The 21,671-nt window shown below is 35.1% G+C and overlaps 1 long non-coding RNA gene across 6 annotated transcripts in view; it reads left to right on the forward strand.

The window, feature by feature from the left end:
* LOC140640876 (uncharacterized) overlaps window positions 1–21,671 on the forward strand; it is a 193,314-nt gene that overhangs the window by 122,448 nt on the left and 49,195 nt on the right. The gene's annotated exons all lie outside the window — the stretch shown is intronic.

Consider the following 21,671-nt stretch of genomic DNA (forward strand, 5'->3'; position numbering starts at 1 on the left):
CCATTTGATATGAAGTCATTAACATCCATCCTTCATTCAAAGAGACATACTCTTTTATAGCAAGAATGTCCACAGTAGCCAAAATATGGAAAGAGCCCAGATATCCATTGACATTTGAATGGATAAAAAAGATGTATACACACACACACACACACACACACACTGGAATATTACTCGGCCACAGAAAGAATGAAATTTTGCCATTTGCAATGACGTGGATGAAACCATAGGGTATTTTGCTAAGTGAAATAAGTCAGTTGGAGAAAGATAAATATCATATGATTTACTCATGTGAAATTTAAGAAACCAAATAGATGAACATAAGGGAAGGGAAGGAAAAATAAAATGAGACAAAAAACAGAGAGGGAGGCAAACCATAAGAGGCTTTTAAATCTAGGGAACAAACTAAGGGTTGCTGGACGGGGAAATGTAACAGGGGTGATGGGCATTAAGGAGGGCACATGATGTAATGAGCTCTGGCTATTGTATGCAACTGACGAATCTCTGAATTCTACTTCTGAAACTAATAATATATGTTAATCAAATTGAATTTAAATTAAAAATTTAAAAATGAAACTATGCTCTTAGTACCTACTTAAAGGAGATACACTTGTCTTAATAGCCATGGTAGCTATATCTGGATAGCTATACTGATAGCCATTCACAGACAGAATTAATTCCTTTTCAATTTAGTCACATTCTCATCTAAATGCTTTCAGTGCAAATACCAAATTATAGTGTTCATCACCACTGTATTACATAAAATAAGAGAAAAGGAATAGTTAATTATTACATATTTTATATATGTGTATATATAATATTTAGTGTGTTAGGCATTTTAGCCCAGAGACTTTTGATTAGGAAAAATCCATAGCTACTTTTCTCTGTTCACTTTTCCTTTTCTTTGAGGCAAAAAGGATTTCATAAGTCCTGGCCCTCTTCATGCTAACTCTAAACCCACCCGAAATTTAAAATTACCTACAGCACCTTCCTCTCCTAGTAGGGCAAAGCTACAGGCTTTATTTCTTACAAAATACTTTTTCCATTCCTACATTGTTTGGTTGTATAATGAGTTTATCATTAAATGATAGTGATTTTTTTTAATGTCCCTAGCAACTGACAAACAAGACTTCCAAAAGCATAAAAAAAATACTTGAAAGCATGTGAATTGTGTACAATTGACTGTCCCAAGAATTACGGGTTACAAATTTTAAAAAATTTGTCTTCAGAATCTTTCAAAGATTCTCTTTAGAAAGGACTTTTGGTAATATTGTTGATAGCTGCAGCAGGCTGGGAAGGAGACTATTTCAAAATATTTGTGTTCTGACCACAGATTTTGGAGGAACTCCACGATTTCCTTTTAAAACTCTAAAATGGGAATAAAAAAAGAATATGGTCATCTGGGAAAAATCAGAGTTGGCCTAACCCAGGAGAGGGACAACTGAAAGTAGGTCACTTGACTAATAGCTTGAGGGGCAACCTGTATTTTTTTTCAGCCTCTTTCAGAGTAAGAAGGAATAGGGAATCAGGGCTGAACATGTGCTTAAATAAATAAGACAAATGAAATTTACCTCATTAGCCCCTAGTCATCTGATCTTTATTATGTGAGAAATCACAAACACTGTCTAAGACAGCTGCTGTCTTTTTCCCATTTTGGTCAAAGTGCACAGTATTTAGCTAAAGAAGGTGGAAGTCATATTAATCTTAAATCGATTGGACTCCTGTAATCTTCTAGACACTATATTTAAGAAGTTGTTTAGGGATTTCTTTAGATGAATGATACTGAACCCTTACATGATCAAGAGGATGATTTGAAATTTTTTAAGTCCCAAAAATCTAATATTAAAACACACAAGCCTCAGGAATAATGTTTATAGTAACAATATTTTAATATTTTAGTTTTGCTTGTAGTTCTGTGTGATGAGAACGTAGTCTGTGCAGGGACCACTAGGTTCTTTAAAAGGAAAACATTTATTTGACTGAAACAATCTTTCTACTCACAGTACTGTTAGGGAAATAGTTTACCAACAAAATTCTAGAAAACATGGTAGAAAATCAAGACAAAGTTTACATGCAAGTTAATTTAACGAAAAAGAAAAATCAATATAATTACCAGTCTGCGAGTCCTCGAAGAACAGAATGAGGCCCGGAATTAGATATTTCTCAGCTCTGAGACACTGCTTCATATTTAGGAACAAACCAGTTCTCATAAGTCAGATCATTGTTTTGTTAAAAGCATCATCTTTTGATTCTTTTTTTCTAAAGTCTCAACCATAGCCCACCTGGAAGAGAGTATAAGTCACATGTTAGCAAAAAGTTAGAGCACCCCTGGCAAGATGATTCCTAGGTACTTAAACTGGTCGACTTCCTTCAAAACATCCACAGCTGCTGTTTTAGTTATAATTGAGGGCTTTGATTTTAGGAATCTGGATGAAGAATGAAAGGTTGTCTTTGATTTTGATTTTACTTCCCTCCATCTCACCCAGGCCTTGCCATATGATTATCTTTTAATTTAATAAAAATCAAGAAGCAAGTAGGTTAAGAAACATAACACACATTAATCTTAACTCACATTTATTATTATTCCTTATACTGTACCATTAATAAATAAAAAGACCGAGTTTAAACTGTATATTACTGTTATACATGGCCAATGTAAGCTCCAAATATGAACAAGAGCTATATTTTGTGGAACTTTTATATAGAGTTGATTATGGAGAGAATTGTAGGTATATTTCATTTTCTTAAAAAATGCAGATAGCATTTCAGATTTGGTAGAAAGTGATTTACAGGAAGATTATTTAAAAATAACTAATTCTGAAAAACTGAGCATGAAATGTCTATTACTTGATATGCTGGGATCAGAGCTACAGAGGTGAATAAGACATTGTCTCTATCCCCCAAGGGGTCAATTTACTACTTTCTACAAGAAGAGTTTAAAGGCAAGTATACTGTAACTCTTACCATGTATCAAATGTCCCAAACCTCCCATCCCACACATATTATATATTCCACTAACATTTCTTGTAATATTTTTTCTCATCAAATATCCCATTGTCATATTCTATAAGGCCTAGAGTGTATAAATGGTCTTTGTACTGTATCTTGTTTCTGTGCATTTTTATCCATGTATTTGAATAGGTAGATGTATGAGTGAGAGTTAGATAAAAGTAGTTTAAAATTTTTTTATATACGAATGTGTTTTCTGGATGACTAAAATTACAAAGACTGACATAGTCACCAGGGTTGTGATAGACACTGGTAGGAATATAGAGAGACTTAGATAAATGAGGGGCAGGATCTCCTCCTCTTTCTCTTAAATCTTGCATGTGCTCCCCATCTTTTGTATAGCAGTGCGCACAAGCATACATATGCATACAAACAACAACCTTATAAATGGCTTCTCTTAGCACCCACTATAGCTTTCTTCCCAACCACCAGGACTAACTGAAGGCTTTCTCTTACAAAATAAAAAAAAAAAAATTAAGGTTTTCTTTTTGTAAAGTTTTGACACTGTTGTAGATGGTAGTTTCAGTATGTATGATAGAAAGATATCTTAAAGTCAGGAGTAGTTTTGTAAACGATGCTAAATGTGGTTATATGCATGTAACCCTGAATATAAATGTATCATCCATACCTGTAACACCTAACATATTGAATATATTTGTAAAATATTATTTTTAGGTGTTTAATTACACAGAAAGAAGCTTATAATTTAACTCATGTTAAGAGATAGAATATTACTCTACTGAACAATTTTCCTAAAATCTGAGTGTCTGTGGAGTCCATCTTGGTTCTCAATATTATTTTTTGGCTTTTCTCTATCATTCTTAATTCACAGCAACAGTTTAAGTGGGTACTATGTAAGCAAGATATATGTGCCATTTCTGTAGAGAGACTTGTATTTAAACGTTGGAATTATAACCTTTTGGAAGGATGAACATTCTGTACTCCAAATGGGATTAATATCCAGTTTCAGGAACACCCTCTGAAACCATAATCCATTTGTGATATCTCACTGTAAGGGCTGGATATGTAGAAGGACTTTTCTTCTAGTTAAAGAATTCTTTAGTCAATGTTATCTACCTAAGGAGCTTTAATTGTATGTTAAAACATGACTTCTAGCTTAGTGAAAGAAATTCTAACTTGTTACCTTACTTATAAGTAAAAATAATGCTTTTTGAATCTAGGTTAGAAGAATTTGATATAAAGGATTAATGTTTGGTGAAAGTTGAGTTTTCAGATATGTTATTATATACTTTCTATATTTCTTGAGTTGCAGAGAGGAATACTCACTGGCCTCTCCTGATGTTTACTCCTATATGCACGGTAATCTCATATTTTAAAATATTTATTTATTTATTTGAAGAGAGAGAAAGAGAGTAAGGGTATGGAGCAGAAGGAGAGGAAGAGAGACATTTAAGTAGACTCTGCATGGAGCCTGACATGGGGCTCAATCTCAGACACTGAGATCACAAGCTGAGCTAAAACCAAGAGTTGGATGCTTAACTGACTGCACCACTCACGTGCCCCATAGTCTCCTGATTCTAACAGCTAAGGTTTTCACCACTTCCCACTCTTTTTTTTTTCTCTTAGAAATGACCTGTTCATAGGGAAAAAGGGTCTTCCACTGTGTTTCATGCATAAATTGTGCAGGGACCTACTCCTTCCGTGGAATCCTACCCACATCCAATAATAAAAGTGAACAGGTGAATAAATTTACCTGTATTTCATTAGCAAGACCACTTGGCTAATAGACGTTAGGTTTTATCAGTAGTAAGCAGGGTGTTTTGGTTGCCTAACAGTCCATCACAGTTTTTATGATTTGTGTTGTGTGAAGGGATGATATTCATTAGGGGCCTTCTGAGATTCTTAATAGTTTCTTTGGGTACAACACAAACATTGTGGGAAATTTGAGAAGAAGAGGCATTGGGGTGATTTTATACATATAAGTAAAAGGATTTCAATAGGAAATGGAAGTGAATGATAAGCCAGACAAAGTAGCTTAGAATTTTGGAAAGTGTGACAAAAGCTAAAAAAGTTTTGAAACAATTCACATACATACATAAATAATGAGGTGAACTATTTGGAAGGGCTTATGGATCAGTTGAATGGTATTAGTGGATCTTCCCAAAGAAACATTGGCATAGGTATAGGAATGAAGAGAAGGAAAACACAAAGCATGTTTAGAAGACAATGAGTAAATTAAATTAGAGAGTTAATTACATGTAGAGAATTAGAAGAATATTGGAAAGTGGAATGTGGATTGAAAATGATGAGACCTGACTGCCAAATGAATATTTAGAGGATTATTCTTCAAAACATGAAAAATAATTAGAAGTTTTCAAACAAGAACAAAGCATAGTCAAAAGAGATTATTTCATGCAAGTAGGAATAACATTGAAATCTCCATCTATCTCAAGTAGAAGATTTCCTAAAGCATGAAATGGGTCTTTTGAATAATGCAATTTTGAAAACTCTCTTCTGCATAGAGATAATAATTAGGCAGCACAGTGGAAAGAGAAGAACACTAAAGCAGATGAATAGGAACCTAGGTGTTTGTTCCATTTCTGAAGGGGAATGATGAGGTCATCTTGCATAAGCCACTCATATCCTGGAAGCTTTTATTTAGCTTTAATAATTTTATGATTTTTGTTCACTATTGAGCATAATGTTAGCTGTGATTTGTTGTTTATGGCACTTATTATGTTGAGGTCCTTTCCTTCTATACCCAATTGTTGAGGATTTTCCTCATGAAAGTATGTTGTGGGTTGTCCAATAATGCTTTTTTTTTTTTTTGCATCTATTGACATAGTCATGTGATTTCTATATTTCTTTTAATGTGGTGCATTGCATTTATTGATTGCATATGTCAAACCATCCTTGAATCTCAGGGATAAATCCCATGTGGTCATGGTTTATAATCCTTTGAATATGTTTTTGAATTTGGTGTGCTAATATTTTGTTGAGAATTTTTCTGTCTATACTTATCAGGGGTATTGATGTATAGTTTTCTTGTAGTGTCTTCATCCAGCATCCTGTCAGGGTAAAACTGACCTCATAGAATGTTTGGAAGTGGTTTTTTCCTCTTCACATTTTGGAAGAGTCTGAAAAGGATTGGCAATAATTCTTTAACTGTTCTGTAGAATTCACTAGTGAAGCCATCTGGTTCTGGGGTTTTCTGTCCTGGGAAGTTTTTAATTACTGATTTAATCTCTTTATTACTGGTCTGTTTAGAGTTTCTATTTCTTACTGATTCAGTCTTGGTAGATCGTGAATTTCTAGAAATTGTCTCTTAGTTTTCTAATTGTTCATGCTAGTCTCATACGATCCTGTGTATGTCTGTGGTATCAGTTGTAATATCTCCTATTTAATTTGTAAGTTTATTTATTTAAGTCCTCTCTGGGTTTATTTTTTTTCTTAGTCCAGCTAAAAAATTGTCAATTTTGTTTATCTTTTTGAAAAACCAGATCTCAGTTTTGTTGATTCTTGGTATTTTTTTCTGATCTCTGTTTCATTTACTTCTACCCTGAATTTTTTTTTTTCGCCTTTTTCCCTGGTAACTTTTAATTTATTCTTTGCTTTCTAATTCTTTGAGGTGTAAAGTTAGGTTGTTTGCAGTCTTTCGAGTTTCTTTGTGCATTTATTGCTGTGAATTTTCAGAGCCCTTTTTACAGCATCCCATAGGTTTTGGTATATTGTACCTCCATTTTCATTTGTTTGAAGATTTTTAAAAATTTTCCTTTTGATTTCTTCTTTGACCCATTGGTTGTTCAAAACCATGTTGTTTATTTTCCACATATTTGTAGATTTTCCAACTTTCTTCTTGCTGTTGATTTCTGTTTCATACCACTGTGGTCAGAAAAGAGAGTTGGTATGATTTCAATATTCTTAAATTTGCTAAGACTTGTTTTGCGTCCTGTCATATGATCTATCCTGCAGAATGTTCCATGCGCACTTGAGAAGCATGTGTATTCTGCTGCTTTTGGATGGAATATTCTATATATGTCTGTTAAGTCCATCTGGTCTAAAGACTGCTTCAATTCCTGTATTTCCTTGTTGATTTGCTGCCTCTAAGATCAAGAATGAAACAAAGGCACCCCTTTGACCACTTGTATTCAATATCACACTGGAAGTCCTAGTTAGAGCAATCAGACAAGCATCCAAATCAGGGAAGAAGTAAAACTGTAATTATTTGCAAATGACATGATTTTGATTTGTTTGTGGCAATGAGATAAATAAGGACCCATTTTTTCCTAGATTTCTTGTCTGTTAGTCTCTGTTAGCATTGTCTCCTCTTTTGGTCACAAGATGAGCATGGCACCTATAAAAACCTTATCCTAATTGAGGAGCTGGGTTGCCTCAGTCAGTAGAGCAAGCGACTCTTGATCTCCAGGTTATAAGTGGAACCTCCACCTTGTACAAAGAGCTTACTATAAAAAAAAAATTGCATCCTTGCATGATAGCATCTCAGTTGCAAAGGAAAGAACTTAGGGATATTCCCTTGGCTTCAGTCTGGCCTTGCCCTTCTTTGGGAGCTTTCCCCTTCCCTTTCACTAATGAGAAATGGGATTCAGTTCTAATCTTTATGCGATTATGCTACCATAGCTGTCTCAGACTGTAGAGTTTGGTGTATTCGTGTTCACAAGAAAGCAGGGTTCTTGGGGCTGGAAAGAAGAGAGTATAGCTGTGTGCTAGACAATATATATGGCATTTTTGAAATTAATACATGTAATTTTAATCTGATCATCAAGAATATATTACAGCTCTGTGTTCCAGCAACTGTGATATTAAAATGGGATGAGCTATAGTTCCTGTGCTTAAGGAGCATGCAGGATTTTGGTGCGTTTAGAAAAATGAAGAGAATATATTAAAATAAACCTATTTTCAAAAGTGATTAAATAGAGAGGTGAGTGGGAGTGAGGCAACAGGGAGTCATAGTGACAAGGAGAAGGGAAACAAATAGCATTTAGTGAACTGCTGCTCTGTGCCAACTTCATAAATGTATGTTGAATTAATCTGTTTAGTGAAAAATAGTGATGACACAGAAAGGCAAACTGGAAAGCTAAGCTAATTAGTTAATCTGGGTTTAGAACTCGTGAGTGTAGACCCAAGGCCAGTATACCTTTCATCAGATAGTAATTCAGCTCCTTGAAGAATTGTGTTGTTGAATCTGGTCTAGTTGTCTAGACATACCTGTCTTCCCGTAGGAAAAAAAAAAAGTGGGGACATTCTACTTTACATATAAACATTTTTGAAAGAATTAGTCTTTCAGATCAGATCAAATGGAAGCTCATCTCATTGAATTTTGGTTACATCTAGTAAATCTATACAAATATCACCCATCAGCTCCTAATTTCCCATTGGGATAATTAAAGGAGGCTGTGCTTTTTCAGAGATGGAACTTGATTGATGTGGAGGAGGAAAGAAACATAGTCATATAATAAAACGTCTTGAAGTTTTCTGCAGTTTATCTCAAAAGTACCCTGCTGAAGGGCTACTTTTAAAAAAAAATGATGAAAATGTCATGTTAATTGGAGGAGCTGTTTTGTAATGCCAATTACAACACAGTGTGTTTATTCTTAGTGTATAATATTCACCAGACATCCTAAGTCCCACAGAAAAGTTCTGAGGCAGGAGAAAAGATCCAATCCTAATTAGAAGCGGGTTGATCAGAGGAATTTATTTAAGGGGGATTAACTATCCATTCAGAAACAAAGGGCCAAATTCTTATTCCTTCTCAGCTTCAAAAGGAGCTCCCACCAAATAAAACAAGCAAGTGAAGAAGAGGGAAATGGAATCTGGCTCCATTTCTCATCCTTCTGAAGGCACCGAAAGGACCTGTGTCTCCCTCAGGCAAGATAATTAGAATGGGTGACTTGCACACATGAAGCAGTAGCATTGAATATAATACCTTCAGCTGATCTAAAAAGTTTAAATTAAAATGTCTCTTTGGAGCAAACCATTCAAAATGGCAAACACTTTTCATGCTTTTTTTCCAAGTAATTGACTTAATATATATGAATAATCTTATTCTGGAATTCGCAGAATATATTTGATGCTACTGTACAATATTGGATTGTTAACTGCTCTAATTGTGTTCTGCTGTGCTGACTGGAGTATGTTACTCAAAGGATGGTGCCTACTAGTCATTTTATGTTTGACCTTTTAGAGAACATGTTTTAAACTCCTAAAACTCATTGCTGCTGTTAAATTAACATGATGGAAATAAGTTTTGAATTGCAAAGTTGAAATATTTTTGTAACCAGAAAGCTGCATAGTAACTAAGAAAAAACAGAAAACAGTTTTTACAAGAGTTGATTTTCAGTGTTAGGTTGTATACATTTATGAGAATATCCTTTACCCAGAAGAAATAATAACTACGGTTCCTTTTTCTTAAGATTTTATTTATTTATTCATGAGAGACACAGAGAGAGAGGCAGAGACATAGAGGGAGCAGCAGGCTCCCTGTGGGGAGCCCGATGTGGGACTCGATCCCAGGACCCGGGGACCATGACCTGAGCCAAAGGCAGATGCTCAACCACTGAGCCACCCAGGCACCCCAACTATGGTTCCTTTTGAATCAAAGAATACATAATAATTTGTAATGCTTCTCTGATTATTTACATTTCTATTACATGAGGAAACTTTGATTAAGTTCTGAACAAATTACTACTCGATTCAATTTAAGACTTCGAGAAAATGTTTTTATTACGTTTTTGGCTGTATTTTCAAAAAATCTCAGGTCTTCCTTTGAAGACAAAGAATACTTGGGAGAAAGAATATTTGAGTAGAAAGAATACTAGACTTGGAACAAATGATAAAGAATGTATTTTAAATTAGTTCTTCCCTTGAGAAGAATTTTTTCCCCTTGAAGAAATTTTTATATTGGGTGTTGTAAATAATTGTTACTATAAAGACCTGCTCTATTTTCTGGCTCCTGTGTGAACAGAAAGTAAATTTTTTAAAAGTTTTTATTTATTTTTTTTATTTTTTAAGATTTAATTTATTTATTCACAAGAGACACACACAGAGAGAGGCAGAGACATAGGCAGAAGGAGAGGCAGGCTCCATGCAGGGAGCCCGATGTGGGTCTCAATCCCAGGTCACCAGGATCATACCCTGGGCTAAAGGTGGTGCTAAACCACTGAGCCGCCTGGGCTGCCCAACACAAAGTAAATTTACTTTCGTAATAGCACTGGTTTGAGATGAAACCCTTTCATTGCTAACTAATCTTGCTTGTGGCTGAAAAAGAAGTATCACTTCCAAATTATAAAAGAAAATTAAATACTTTTAAAAATAGGCTACCATTTTCCCATTTAATATGACAGATGTTTCTCAGTCTTTCAGAAGTAATAACTGCCATTTGTGGGGGGAAAGTTAACACTACAAGTAGGTATTACATAAATGTTACAAATAAATAGTCCTCTCACCAGGAGTATGTTTTCTTCTATATTCCTCTAGACTTGCCCAGAGTATCGTCCTACATAGAATGTTTAGAAACTCTCTGTATCACCTGACATATCTTGTAAATCTTTTCATAGCTAAAGCATTTATTGTAGTGGCTACTAAGTGTAAGATGATATGTTGATGATATGATTTATCCAACTAGTCCTATTTCCATGCTTCTTTCTTTACAGAAGAGCTTCAAGGAAGCTCTCTGAGTTGTTAGGCTGTTTGTATAGATAATTCATGGAAATGAAATTCCTTCAGGCTGAAGTAATAACGAACCCCTCTGCTTATAATATTTGGAACAAAATTATTTTTCTAGTTGGTACATTGCCTTTTCCAATTTGTTTCTAGTGGATTTTTCTAAATATGTCACTAGTAAAATTTTAATTTTCATGTGATAAAATGCACTTCTGTGTATAACTTCTAAATTTCTATCATACTTGTAAAGGCTTCTTTATTTTTAAATGAACTTACATAGTTGACTGTTTTGTAAATAAAATACTAAGAATGGTAATAGCTTGCAACCCTGAAAACTTAGCATTGACAAGATCTCAGAGTTAGCTAAGCTTTGAGCAGAGGCATGCTTGAATCCAGCTTTCTTTAATTGGTCCCATAATACTTTTAGGAGAAGACTGTCGTAGATTAAAATTCTTAGATGATTTCTAGTGAGACTATTACTTAATTTGCCTCGATATTACTTAATAAGGTCCTATATGAGAAATCATTGGCTGCATTTCCAAATAAATGAAATCTGCAAAAGTTTTACCAACAAATACAGTTTCCGATTTTCTTTTCCTTTTCATGAGATAAAATAGTCAATGATGAATCTTCACTGAGTCTTTATAAGGTGTCAATTACCGTGGTAAACAATGGAAAGAGACACACTTAGCAAAATAGGCAGTACATCTGCTTTTCTGGGGCTTGTAGTTATTGGTTCTTATCCATGGATCTGTAAGTTTTTCAGTTTGCTTAAAAACACTATCTTTGCTTTGACATTTCCCCTTGAAAAAATTGTATTTTCAAATGGAAAACTGAAGGCGTTGGGTATGTTTATAAATATACATGTGTGTTTCTGGGAATGGTTATGTATTTTATTATTTCTGTAATGCATATCTATGGTAGGGTACAATAAAGTTTTTATAAAAGTTTGAAATGTATTTTCATCATCTAATTTTCAGTGGCTTGTTGATATTGAAAATTTTTACCAGTTTTTTAAAGACTTTATTTATTTATTTATTTATTTATTTATTTATTTATTTATTTATTTATTTGACACAGAGAGAGAGAGAGAGAGTAAGCAGCAGGGGTGTGGCAGGCAAAGGAGGAGAGAGAAGCTCCCTGCTGAGCAGAGAGCCTGATGTGTGGAGCCCAGGACCCTGGGATCATGACCTAAGCCAGTTGCTTTTATCTACAATTAATGCTAATTTTATGTATAACTCTGTAATTAGAAAGGGGTATAATAAAAAATAGTGATTCAGCTATAGGCTTTGGAGTAAAGCAGGCACTTAATGGACTGAGCCACCCAGGAGCCCCAATTTTACCAGTTTTGGTCGTGATCTGAGTTGGGTGCTAGAATAGTGGTTTACTTTTCTTTGGGAAGATATAAGGAAAATATACTCTTTCCATTTGAGGTAAACATTTTTATTGTTATCCAAGTAACCTAATTTGAAAGCTTTAGTATTTATAAATATGCAGTGTTCATTGCTTCTCTTATTTTTTGGTCAATTTTTTTTTTTTTTTACTTTCCTGAAACTCAGCTCCCTTTGTGTAAAAGGAGAACATTATGTAGCCTATCATAAAACTTAAATAACTATTTCACTATATGTAATGCATTCTCTTATACTTAAATGCTCAATAAGCGTAGGTTCTCATTTTCTTTGACAAGGGAAAGTCATATATACTAAATCTTAAACTGGAAAAATAATAGAGAAAAAAGTCATCATCAATATTAACTGTTTATCCTGAACAGAGTTTCAATGGACTTGGTTTCAATATCGAAATTCCTTGGATTTGTAAAGTAAAATGACCTTAAGACACTGCTTCGTAAACTTTGTTCTCTGAAGCACTATTTACAATAGAGAAAAATTGATGAAAATCCCTGACTATTGGAGGATGACATTAAAATTAGCAAGTTTTGGGGATCCCTGGGTGGCGCAGCGGTTTGGCGTGGGCCTTTGGCGCGGGCCTTTGGCCCAGGGCACGATCCTGGAGACCCGGGATCGAATCCCACGTTGGGCTCCCAGTGCATGGAGCCTGCTTCTCCCTCTGCCTATGTCTCTGCCTCTCTCTCTCTCTCTGTGACTATCATAAATAAATAAAAATTAAAAAAATAAAATAAAATAAAATTAGCAAGTTTTGATCTAACAATTAATGCTAATTTTATGTATAACTCTGTAATTAGAAAGGGGTATAATAAAAAGTAGTGATTCAGCTATAGGCTTTGGAGTAAAGCGGGCAAGAATGTAAATCTCGATTGTATTGTATATTACCTATTACGATCTTTCACAAATTATTTTATTTCTGTGAGCCAAAGTAAAACTGACATTGAAGAGCTAGACCATATTTATCTTAGTATATAGTGCTAAGGGACGATAACAATATTTTCATAAAAGTATTACTCTCTTGATCCTGAGATTTTAGATTTTCTCTAGGTGTATCAAAAACGAGAAGATTTGGTATAGGGATGGATGACGGCCCAAAAGTCACATTTAAAAACCTTTGTGGTTTTTGTAGATAAGTTTAATCTCCAAACCTATAAAACTGATGCCACTGCTGTAAGAGATTGCATTCCATGAGAACTTAAAAAGTAGACATTTATTTCTCTCTTGTAAAAAAGGTACAAGAGTTGGTCCAGCGTGGTATTAAGGCTTTACAGTTATTAGAAACCCCAAATCTTTCCACTGTGTTGCTTTGCCACGTGCAACAAGAATCTTCCATCTGGTAGTCAATGAAAGTTGCCCAAATTCTTGATGTCACATTTTATTCTAGGTAGTGAAATTGGTAAAGGAGAGGGAAGGGCATGATCCTTTTTTTTTAAGGGTACACCCTCAGAGTTGCCCACCTCCCACACAGTCACTTTCCATTGGCAACTCCTATCTTCAGTGAAGGTTGGAAATAATAGCCTTTAATCTGGTAGCTTTGTACTCAGATAAAAAGTGAGGATCCTGTAATTAAAGGATGAAGAGGAGAATCCGTAACAGAGAAACTCTACAGTCTCTGTGACAGTTTCATTTATGTTCCTGCCAGGCGAGAAGAATCCAGACAGAAGGAGTCATGACTAGTCTAGACTACATTCTGCCTTGATTTCTACTACTTGTCTCAACAAGTTTTGTGAATCTCCCAGGGACACCAACCAGATGGGCCTGCTGCCCTGATACCTGGCTCTTCTCTATACTGACATTTTAAAAAAAGGGGGGGGAGGACCTAAGTGTTAATCTTAACAAATTGGAATATACTTGAAAAGCCAGTTGAGGAAGAAACTAAAGTAAAACCAAACAAAACAATGAACACATTTAGAGGGCTGAAAGTGGAGTGCATCAAGTTACATGCAAAGAAAAGTTTGGATAAATGTTTCTTAGTTGGCTTTGATTTTGGATAAAGATGTTAATCCTAGCCCTCAGTACACAGTGTTCATGTCTACCAGAAATATTATTTCATCTGAGAAACTGATTTTTAGTTAAATCTTAAGTCCACCACATTTCTGCTCTTGTATCTCTAGGACCTCTGGCCATATCTTCACCCTGTTGTTGAAAGTAGCCTCTTAGTGGTGTGTATCTCTGGATACCCAAATCTATATTAGTTCAACCAGTGCCTTTGTTAACTTAAATTTCCTCTTCTTCCTCTCCCTCTCCCCCTCCTTCCTCCTCCTCCTCCTCCTTCTTCTTTTTTTTTCTTTTTTTTTTTTTTCTTTTTTTGTGTGTGTGTGTGTGTGTTTGTTTCTTTGAGATCTTCACGTCTTTGTTTTCTGGGAATCCTATGCTCAATCCATTTATTTATTTATTTATTTTTTATTTTTTATTTTTATTTTTTTTCCTATGCTCAATCCTAACCATGATGCTCAATTTAGGACCTCTGACATTGCCAAGTATGCAGTTTAGGCCTTGGTGTTCCCATTAATGACAGGATGATTCTTAGCTGTGCTTCACAGAGATAGGACTAGTTTTCCTTGACCAACGTTATCGTTTCCTAGAGATGACTGTTGGCTTCTGAATGTTTATGTGACCCCCAAATTCGTAGGTTGAAATTCTAACCCCCCAAAGATGACAGAATTAGCAAGTTGGGACCTTTGAGAGGTGCTAAAATTATGAAGTTGGAGCCCTTCTTTTTTTTTTTTTTTTTTTTTTTTTTTTTTTTTATTTTATTTTATTTTTTTTTTAGTTGGAGCCCTTCTTAATGGGATTAGTGTGTCCTATTACAGGGCTTTAGAAGGACCTCTTGATCTTTCTGCCGTGTGAGATACACAGTGAGAACTCTCCAGCTATGAACTAGGAAGAGAGGGCCCTCACCATAATGTGATTATGCTGAGACCTTGATCTTGAGACCTTCTCTAGCCTCCAGAACTGTAAGCATTATATTTTTGTTGTTCACAAGCTACCAGTCAGTGGTATTTTGTTACAATAGCCAGAATGGTCTAAGACACTGAACATTCTGGATTAAGTCTACCAGGGGATCAGATACTGACTCACCCCTTTCTCTTTCAAAGCCTGTGGTAGCATTATAGAATGGCAGTTATGTTGATCTCTGAGATACTTTCCTCATTTGAAAGGATTTAACCTCAGATTTTAAGACTTGCTCGTGTATCCATCACTTCAATATTCTTTAAAGGAGAAAGGTTTCTAAGACTGCATGATTGCAAACAATTCATTTTCAACTATACGAGTATGAATGAAATGTGGTTGTTTTAATATCTGTAATTGCTGTAGTCTTCATTTATAACTTTCTTGGAAGAGAGAAGTCAGAGAATTTTTATTGCCAATTGAGGCTGTTTCAGACTTTCCCTTTCTATGGAGTCTCAGGTTAAGTCAATCTCTTTGGGGGTGCATTTTTATTTTTTAATATTTATTTATTTATTTGAGAGAGAGAGAGAGAGAGAGAGAGCAAGGGGAACAGCAGAGGGAAAGAACCTCAAGCAGATTTTCTGCTGAGTGCAGAGCCCTGAGATCATGACCTGAGCTGAAACCAAGAGTCAGATAGTCAATTGACCAAGCCACCCAGGTGCCCCAAATTTTCATTATTTTTATTTTTTTCCCTTCTCCACTCTGCAATAATGTTTATGCATATGGATGTTGTGGTTTGACTGTCCTTCAGATCATTATTGGTCTCTGTGGTAGTTTCTTCACCGCCACCTTACTGGATGCCCTAATGCCACATGCTGCTGATGTGTGGTATTGATAAACTGAGGACTAGTTCACTTGCCTTGGATGATTCCAGTGGTCCTGTATGCACATCTGGCTACAGTGTGGTTTTTTCCTTTTATGACAGCCACCCTCCACTGCACCCTCAATCTTACTAAGGAATGAAGTAAAATGCCCTCATCCCTTACCCTGGCAGCCCTGGGGCAGAACCCTTGGCTCAGTCCTCAGGTGTCTTCCATCTCCCTTCTGAAAAGACCCTTGGAATTTTGGGGAATTATTAGGCAACCCCTTCCTCAGCCACTTGTAGCCCATTATCTGGTAGCACAGGTCGTGTAAAGACTTCTTTAAATAGACCTGAAATTTTCCATTCTGTACTTAGACAAGCCAAAAATAAGACTCAGTACTCTGGGATTCTCGTAAGTTTATGTGTTATTTCCCAACCATTACACATTGCCACACCAAATTTCCAGTCTCCCTAGATAGCTCTCCCCTTATTGTCCTTGGGAATAGCACCATCTACTCCCTTATTAGGTGGGATTTGCCTTCTTGTTAACATCAGTTTTCTTTGCCTCTCACTTGAGCTAAACATGCCATTTTAAAATTATACTCCTGTAGATTTTCTGCTAATATATCTCAGAATTCCAAGAAAATTTGAATAAGACATAAAATGTAAAAAAGGAAAAATATTTTTGAAATCTCCCCCAAAGAGGGAGATTTTATTTTATTTTACACCTTCTCCATCTTTTTCTATGAGTATATTGTCATTTTGCTGTATTATATCCATGCAATTTTACACAGATAAGATCATATTACCACATATCTTTGCAAATGATTTCTTTCATTTCATAAGCAGTAGAGAGCTTGTCTATTAATGAATATAAATAAACCTCTTTTTTTAAAAAAAAAAAGTGTGTTATATTCCAGTACAAGGGCCGTAATTCATTTTATTAATCTCCTATTGATTTATGCATTAGTAAAAAGCATATTTTAAAATTGTATATCTCTCTTTAATTTGTTTCCTTTTTTCTAGTCTTTTAACTTGACTGTATTATGGTTGTCATTATGAAATTATTCAGTTCTTTTAAAAAATATGGTATTATTGTAAAGAGGATATAAATAACATTTCAGAGCTAAAAATAACTAAAAGCTGTGGAACCATTAACATCTTATAGCGTGGGGGTGCCTGGATGGCTCATTCAGTTAGGTGTCCGACTCCTGGTTTTGGCTCAGGTCATGATCTTAAGGTCATGAGATAGAGCCCCATATTGGGCTCTGTGCTCAGCAGGCAGTTTACTTGAGATTCTCTCTTCCTCCCTCCAAAATAAGTCTTAAAAAAAAAATCTTACTCTCAGACTCAGCTCCTCCGATTGTGTAAATAAGTAGAATAAAATCATGAAATGAAATTTTGAATGTTCCTTATTAGTTCTTGGTTATCAGGACCTTATAATTTCCAGAGCACTTTCACTCTTTAAAATGTTGAGAGGACTTCCAATAACACTTTCTGAAATAAAGACCTTTTTCTGTCCTGATCTTCCTTCTAAAATGAGCAAAAAATAACAAGTAAAACTATATGGAGCATACACCAGTTGAAAATAGGCACTTGGGAGCCAGACTGCCTGGGTTTAAATTGATCCTTCACTAGCCGTGTGTTCTGGGGCAAATTCTTCTTGTTTTTCTCATTTGTAAAAGGAGCCTGAGTATGTCTTTACCTCCTAGGGATTTTGTAAAAACTCAAAAGATTGGCCCTATAGTGCTATGTAAGCATTTAATATTTGTTATAATAAGTCAGCAATTATTATTTCTGATGAATCTGAAAGGTAGTCACAACCAGGAGCTGCACTCTTTTAAGAAGTGCAGTAAAAAGAAAAAAAAAATCCCCAGTGGGGGAGACCTTGAAAAAAAATGGTGCTCGTGGTAATAAAATTTAACAGTACATGCAGATAATTAGTATCAAGTGAAGTCCTTCAAAATGTGTTTCATCACTTGAGGGTCTAACCTAGTGACCTCTTGCTTCAGACAGTGCTTAAGGGAAGCCTCCCTGACTCCCACTGAACATATAAGTGTGGAAAAAAGACACAGGCACTGGGCAGGATGACAGTGTGTCAGAGCGTCTGAGAAAAGCACAGGGAAGGCAGCTCTGCAGATGGTGGTTTTCATCAGAGGAAGAAAAGTTACCACCAAATTGTCATGCCAAACACTGCTATCTTCACTGAGCCTGGCATTTTTCTGCCAGCTTGGGTTGGACTCAGACAGCACACAGATATTGGGTTAGTGCCTGGTACCAGAGTGACAGGAAATGACCAACACAAAATGGAGTGGTCTGCTTACTGAGCATCTTACCTGAAGGAGCTGTTCCTCAGCCATCTTTTCACAAAGAGCTGGCCCGGGAAAAATGGCCTCCTTTGCAAAGATGACTAATAACCAGAATAAAATCAGCAAGAGATCTGTACAGAGGCAAGAAAGGAAAAACACATTAGACTCCTGAAAGCCCGAGGACAGTTATGCTCCTGGAGATGAAAAACTCTCTTCTTATTTTGCTGAGCTAAAATGTGTAATTTATTAAATAAATGAAGTGATTGAGCAGTGAACATTCTTTCAAACATCAAATTGGCCTTCTAAGTACTTAGTCCTTGTATGAGTAGTAACTCTGTTTTTCTTTAATATCTGAAAAAGCAATTCTATGTATTTTTTTAAGTTTCATATAATATATGTTTTTTTAAAATTTACATTCAATTAGCCTTTTGAAAGCAAGGGATAAGGGATATCCTAGTAAACAAGGTTCAGTAATATTTGAAAGGAGATTCAAATAACATTTGAAAGAAAAGGAGGCACAGCAGTGATTCAGAAGAACAAAAGGGGGCATGAAATCGACAGTGGATAATGAAAACATTAAGGCCAGTCTTGTGTTATTTTTCAGCATTTAGAATACATGGCATATAGTTCCTTTAATTATGAAAGGACTGATTTCTTTCATCCTTTGCTCTCTGTGAATGAAGGGCACACATTTGTGGCCCTTATATTCATTTGGGCTTAGACACCTGAAGCAAATGATGTGGTGAAAGAAAAATAGATACTAAAAATGTATTTCATATAAACTAGATTAAAAATTTTTAAAGGACAGAAAAAAATCTAATACATTAAACGGCATATGTGAGGAAAACAATAGGACCAGTTAAAACCAAAACAAAACAAAATCCATTCAAATGTTTCATGAGAAAACCTTAAAATATCTAAATATGTAGTCTAAGTGATGTTGTCCCAGGAAAAGAGCAGTTTAAAAAAATAACCTGGAAAGAAATTCACATCAGTTACAGGAAAAATAATCAGACCAAAGTCAAACTTTCCAACATCTAATATTTACCATTCTCTTGTTTTGAGAATAGTTGGACATTTTTATAGTAGCAAGTCAAAAATATATGGGTATTGTAGATCACACTTTACCCTTAGCATGAGAGCATATTATTTCAACATTAGAATGAGCCAAATTTTCATTCCTTATAGACAGCAGTCTTACACTTGTAGAGTATACACTTGTAAAGTATACAACAATCCTTATGGAAAATGTGCACGAAGATGAAATCTGGCCCCTCTAAAGTTAAATAGAGAAACACAGTATAAGTATTAGAAATGATCATTCAGTCCATTTAAGCATAGAACCAAGGCTAAAGAATAATGAATATTTGCACAAGAAGAATTTAAAAACCTTTATAAACATTGACAAAGTACGAAACAAAAAAGGAAAATCAGACATGTACAGAATGAGAGCTGTATGCTGGTTTCCTCAACATTCTAGTAGATTAGTGATTGGTTTGTATTGAGTTATACAAATAAGCTATAGAAGCATGAAAGAACAGAAATAAAACATGCCGGAAACCAAACAAGAACACCACAAACCATTTACCAGAGTATTTTTAGCATAAAATTCGAGAGCACTTTTTCAACTATAATGCAGAATTAATAAGCACATCATTTTAATAAATTTAAATCAAATCCACCCTTTAAATGGGACATTATTAGATTGAAAGGTTTGGTTGTAAAGCATTCTTACCATTTGCAGTATGCAAGATATTCATCTAAACCCAACAATTAAGGATGGTAGAAGTAAAATGATGGGCAAATATAGATACACATGTGTCAACTAGATACACACATGTAAACACACATCTAAATACTTATAATAGAATATTAAAATAACAAAGGATTCTTTGTACTAAAAAATCATGTTATGTTACAACTGAAGGGATATAAATGACAAAACATAATTTGACAAAGTTGTGAGGAAGCAGGGAAACGAGGTTACAATAGGAGACTCTAGTTCCCCCTCTTAAGCCCTCAGAGATGGAGGAAACAGGGAAGTAAGTGTGGAGAGGATTTCATTAACAAATAGAAAATTTAAAACATGTGGTGTTGCTTATGTGTCATACTTTTCTATACATTTTACATATGTTAATACATTTAAAATTATTTTCAAGTTCTTGTGAAACAAGAACCACATTTATTGATCATTGGATAACAGAAGGAAAAGCACATAACAAAAAGTACTGTGTTCAAATTACTTTCAAAAAATTTACCTTTGGGGCACCTGAGTGGCTTAGTTGCTTACGTGTCTGCCTTTGGCTCAGGTCATGGTCTCAGGGTCCTGGGATCGAGCTCTGCATTGGGCTCCCAGCTCAGAAGGGAGTCTCATTTTCCCTCTCCCTCTGTTCCCACTCGTGGTCCTTTCTCTCTCTTTCTCTCTCTCACTCTCTCTCTCTCTCTCTCAAATAAATAAAATCTTTAAAAAAACTTTTAAAAATTTACCCTTATCCATCTCAGGCCACAAGAAGAAATCAAACTGATGTGGATTATGTATAAAATGTTAGTAAAAGGGATCCCTGGGTGGCGCAGCGGTTTGGCGCCTGCCTTTGGCCCAGGGCGCTATCCTGGAGACCCGGGATCGAATCCCACGTCAGGCTCCCGGTGCATGGAGCCTGCTTCTCCCTCTGCCTGTGTCTCTGCCTCTCTCTCTCTCTCTCTCTGTGACTATCATAAATTTAAAAAAAAAATGTTAGTAAAATTTTGTGGTATAGAACTGCAGGGTGCATTGACTAAAGCTGTATATAAAGTATTATTTTAACCGATTAATACTTATATTTCTAACAAAAACCAAATAAATACAAATATAACACTAAATTCAACATGTTATTAAATTATACCTAACAAAAGCAAAAACAGAAATAAAACAGGAAATTGAAAAGAACTAGAAAACAGAACTCATTTATTTAAAACTTAAAGATGATCTGCTGGATCACAATTGTTAAAAATGTATGCATCCATAAAAGAAGAATGAGTATGTAAAAACTATCTCAAAGGATTTCAGATAGAGTGGAAGTTAACACTGCACTAAATAAAATAGAAAAACTCAGTGAAATGGATAATTTCTCTTAATATCTAAATTATCTAAGCTAACCTACACATGATAGGCTGAACAGGTTAGGTCTATTATAGGTACAGGGAAAGTTGTCAATGTGATCTCCAAAAGGATCTTGTGCAAACATTTCTACAAGTGAATTAGATCAAACTGTCAAGAAGAAGAGAAATCTTCTGTTCCAGAAGGGAGACAGAGCGCTGGAAGATTCTTTGAGTTTTCCCAGATCGATCTACTAATTTAATATAATGCCTATAAAAATTCTCACAATTTATCTTTATAGATCCAGCATAACATAATAAAGACCAAACAAAATGTACAAAGAACTAAAAACCATAAACTAGCCTCATTTTTTAATTTCAATGAAAAAATTTGAAACTATTAAAAGTATAGAAACCAACAGCATTTTAAAAATAACACCCTGAGGGGCGCTTCGGTGGCTCAGTCAAGTTAAGCAT

The sequence above is a fragment of the Canis lupus genome, chromosome 10, assembly GCF_048164855.1.
Source record: "Canis lupus baileyi chromosome 10, mCanLup2.hap1, whole genome shotgun sequence".
Lineage (NCBI taxonomy): Eukaryota > Metazoa > Chordata > Mammalia > Carnivora > Canidae > Canis > Canis lupus.